This window comes from Corvus brachyrhynchos, unplaced genomic scaffold, assembly GCF_000691975.1.
Source record: "Corvus brachyrhynchos isolate BGI_N302 unplaced genomic scaffold, ASM69197v1 scaffold412, whole genome shotgun sequence".
Classification (NCBI taxonomy): Eukaryota; Metazoa; Chordata; class Aves; order Passeriformes; family Corvidae; genus Corvus; species Corvus brachyrhynchos.
Window position 1 is genome coordinate 1,299,427 of NW_008236761.1, and position 4,486 is coordinate 1,303,912.

General features: G+C 53.9%; 2 protein-coding genes across 2 annotated transcripts in view; both read right to left on the reverse strand.

The window, feature by feature from the left end:
- ARHGEF17 (Rho guanine nucleotide exchange factor 17) overlaps positions 1 to 4,480 on the reverse strand; it is a 24,312-nt gene extending 19,832 nt beyond the window's left edge. The window contains exon 1 of the mRNA XM_017727081.1: positions 4,380 to 4,480. The gene's annotated coding sequence lies outside the window, so the exon portion shown is untranslated. The remainder of the gene's footprint in view (positions 1 to 4,379) is intronic.
- LOC103625263 (rho guanine nucleotide exchange factor 17-like) overlaps positions 1 to 4,486 on the reverse strand; it is a gene marked incomplete at its 5' end in the record, with an annotated part of 9,820 nt that overhangs the window by 3,362 nt on the left and 1,972 nt on the right. The window lies entirely within an intron of this gene.

The following is a 4,486-nucleotide window of genomic DNA, read 5'->3' on the forward strand; positions in this document are numbered from 1 at the left end:
TGCATCCCTGGGAATATACCCCTGCACCAGGACCTCTCCACACCCCCTGTATGTGTATCCCTGCACTCCAGGACTCCCTGTGCAGGGATGCCCACCCACACCAGCTCCAGGGAATTCTGTGGATGCACAAGCTCCAGAACCAGCCTCTCCCTGTGCACCCCTCCATGTCCACCCCAGCCCCAGGGAGCTCCCTGTGCATCCCAGATGCAGGACTGTGGGTCTCTCCACAGGCTGGAAGCTGAGCTCCTGCTGAGCCCATTCCAGCCTCCCACCCTCGCTGCAGATCCCAGATCCTGCCAAGAGCCTGACCTTTGGATCAGGCAGCTACAGGCCAAGGCCAGCCCCCAGCACCAGCTCAGCCCAGCGCTAACCCTGTCGCTCCAAGGCTGGATCCCGCCCCACACCACCATCACAGCCCTCAAAGGATGCACATCCCACATGGATCATCCCCTCTGGTGGAGCTCGCTGCCTAATTAATTAGAGGCTTTTAATTAAAGTGGGGGGACAAGGGACAAAGCAGCCCTGTTCAGAGCCCTGGCAGCGAGGAAGGGACAGGGCAAAAATGGGCAGAGTTGAGGGGATTTGGGCTGGGTCACCCCCCTGGACACGTTGTCTGGCCCTGTACCATTGATCCCAGGGTCAATCCATGCCACTGACAGGCAGCACCACCTGATTCCAGCCAACCTCTCCACACTCCATCCCACATCTCACCTCTCTGAAGGGCTGCCTGTGTGCCTCAGTCTCCTCCCACTCCAGCATTTTGCTGAGCACGGCGGATCCAGGGACGCAAAACTCGGGCAAACCATCGGAGCAGGGAGAGGAAAGCCAAGATTTGCCCATTCCCACCTTTCCCCTGCAGCTCCTTTAATTACAGACTTCCAGTAACACCAAAAAATGAGAACACTCCCAGCCACAGCCCCAAACCTGGTTTCTGTGGAGATTTACACAAAGAGAACGGAGGGAAACTAAGTTCAAAGATGACAAACTTTAGGAATATATGGCCGGTGCACGGATCTGGCCTTTGAGCTGTCCCCACAGCGAGGAGGAGCTCCTGGAGGATGAGCTGGGAGGGAGGATGCTGGGGAGGAAAGGGGGTGGTTTACGCAAGCGTCCCTGGGAACGCGACCCCAGCGTTTCCCTCCGGGATCCCCCTCCATCCCTGATGGCTTTTCCGGGGTGCGGCCGCCCCGCTCGGGGAGCAGCAGGTGGGGAAGGCAGCGGCCAGGGCACCGGGGGCCGCGTTCCCACGACTCCCGTGCTCCCCAGAGGTGCTATATTTAAATCAATATTTTCCTGTTTAATCCAACTGCTGCTAAGTCAATAAACACAGCACGACAGCGAACATACCTAATTTTCCATCCCCAGACGGATTCAGCCATGGGGGGAAGAAAGATCCAAGTGGTTGCCAGTCTGGCATCCTGCTCATACTTTCGCTGAGCAGCAAATGGACCCCAAATCCATCCCAAATGCATCCTAAATGCATCCTGCCTTGGTGCTAGGCTTTGTGGGGCTGCACATGGGTGTACACACATGCTTGTGTGTGTTGCCCATTCCAGCAGCTTTTGGGATGCTGGAAGCAGGAAGAAGTCTTTATCTTGAGTTTTTGGGTTTTTTCTCCCACAGGATCTGCCAGAGCAGGACGTGCTGCTAATGACCCCTGAGGAATTAAAAGCCTCGTGCCCATCATCAGGCATGGTGTGAAGGAGTTCTGCACCCAGGATGGCTTGGTTGGCTCCAGCCCCATGGAGAATTGCTGGAAAGCACCCAGGACAAACAGTGCTGCCCCCGAGGGAGAACAGCATGTTACCTCTCTCGGTGGGATGTGCCAGATGCACCTCTGCCAAAGCCACCACCAAACCATGGGAACTGGGAAAATACCCTGGGGGAATGATGCTGCAGGGACACTCAACCCCAAGAGAATATCCCAGTACAGTCAGCTGGAGATGGACACCAGGATGGACAGACCATCACATGATACGGTATGGATGCTCCCACCCCCCAAAATTCCCAAGTGGAGATGACCATTTCCTCACACAGACTCACAACCTTGCAATGCCGGCCCTTTCCATTGAGTTAGGGAGGGGAAAAAAAATCAAAAAGTAAAAAATAAAGCTTATTTCTTCTCTGCTGCTCAGGGAGCACATAAATCCCTGTTCCCAGCCAGCCATCCCAGTGCCAAGTTACATCCGGTCCTCAGTGCTCTCACTTCGAATTAAAGCAACTCCCTTGCAGGGCTCGGTCCCCCTCCGCCCCCCCAGGCAAAGCTGGTGCCATCTGAAATAAAACATCCCAGCTCTTTACTATCTAGTAAATCAAAAGGAGAAATAAAAATCCTGGTTCCAGTTAGGATATGGCTGGAGCACAAAGAAATCCCAAGGCAGGAGAGAGATTTGAAGATACAGCTTTGGTGTTGCCCTTAAAAGGGAAAATTCGCACCCTCTTCCCCAGGGCCGGAGGGTTCAGGCAAGGTGAGGAGCAGCATCCTCAGGGTCTGCTTCCACAGGGGGGGCCCATCCACCTCGGGAGACGCTCGGCCAAGCAGTTGGTAAAAACCCACCCAAAATCATCCCAAAGTTGGGATCAAACCAGGGCTGGGGGTGTATCGGGGTGTGGGGTCAGCAGAGCATCCCTGATACCGGGGCCATCAGGTACCGGCCCCAGGACACCACAGGGAGCTGCCTGAGTAAGAAACGTCTCTCCATAAATTATTAAAATAAACCATATATTATATAAACTAAGCATATTAATTATTTAGAAATGCCACTGGGTGCACAGCCTCATCTTGGGGACCTGCCAACATCCCCAAGGTGGCACCAGCCAAAGCTCCAGGAGGTTCCTCATTAACCCATTTTAATTATAACGCTCGATGGTTCCATAGCACATCTCAGCCCAAGATGAGAGAAGACAAAAAACTGTACCTAAACTGGTCCATCAGGCAAAAACTGCTGCCAAACTCACCCCAAATTCACCCAAAACATCCCCAAGGATGTTTCACACAGTGGCCAAGAGCTCCCTGTTCTCAGCCACCAATGGTTGTTGCCTGGCAGTAGGGACAACAACGGGAGAAGGAGCTGGATGGCGAGCAGAAACCCCTGGAGAACATCTTGAGGGGAATACTGCTGCAGGGATGAAGGATTCCAAGAGAATAACCTGGGGGAATGATGCTGTGGGGATGCCAGAGCCCAGAACATCCTGGGAGTGATGATGCTGCAGGGATGCTGGATCCCAAGAGAATATCTTGTGAGGAGGATGCCAGAGCCCAAGAGAACATCCTGGAGGGAAGATGCTGCAGGGATCTGGATTTTTGGAGGATCCAAAGAAAACCAGCCTTGCTCCATGTGGCTCTGCCCTGGCCAGCAAGGGTTACACAGCCGGGCTCAGCCTGGGGACTTCACGCTTGGCTGCCGGCGGCTGCTGGAAGGGAATGGTCCAGCCCATCCTCTTAAATCGGCATCAGAGCAGGGGGAGAGAGCCCTGCCAGCATCATTCCTGCGAGCTCTCCGCAGATCCCCCGCGGGAACGGGTATTTCTGGGCTTCTCCCAGAGCTATTAAAAGCCCCGTGGGTGCTGGCACTGCTGTGCCTCAGCAGGAGGTGATGCTTCCAAGCCCTTCCCGGCACAAACACCCGGAGTGATGGGAACCCGAGTTCGTGTTCAAACAACGGCCAAGGGGCCAGCAATGCCAAAAACCCATCCCAGGAAAGATCCCAAAGCACGCAAGTGTGCTTCAGGGTGAGCAGAGCACCTTCACATCCCCCAGCCTGCACCAATTCTTCCCCACACAGGATCAAACTTGTACCTATCGATCAAATATTCAGTGCCTGCACAAAAATGTTTCCCCCCCTTTTCCCACCCACCAGCACAGCAGTGCTCATGATCCCAAGCGGAGGGATGGCAGTTTTTTTGGGGGGGAAAAGGCAGATTTGCTTGATAAGGGGTATAACATGAGGAATCCCAAGCAGGAGGATTGTTTAAGCCTTCCCAGCCAAGGAAAAGGCAATTTTTGGTTCAGCATCTCAGAGATGGTCAATTTATCAGGACCTTATATAGAGAGATGTTATATGTAAACATAAAATGATATATATATATATTTATAAAACCCTCTTCCACCAAATTTTGGCATTATTTAACCTGAAAACTTCTTTTTTCCCATCCAAAAATTGCTTTTTTATCAGGGAGGTTGCTCCAACAAACAAGAGCTCATCCCTTGGGGACCACCGGAAAGGGCTGGGAGGGCTCTTGGCCATCCAGCAGTGCCTCCGCAGATGGGAATCTGTCCACCACAAGGGACACACGACAGGCCCCCAAGGCCACCAGTGCTTTAGATGGGTCACATACCCTGTGAAACAAAGGTGCTTTTAGGATGGATGGGCACTTACCACCTGTGGCTTGGTCCTGGGGCCGTGTTGATCGGGCAGCCGCGAGCACCGGGGCAGCCGGGGCGGGGGGGCAGCGGGGGGCGGGCAAGGTCCATCCCCAGGACTGG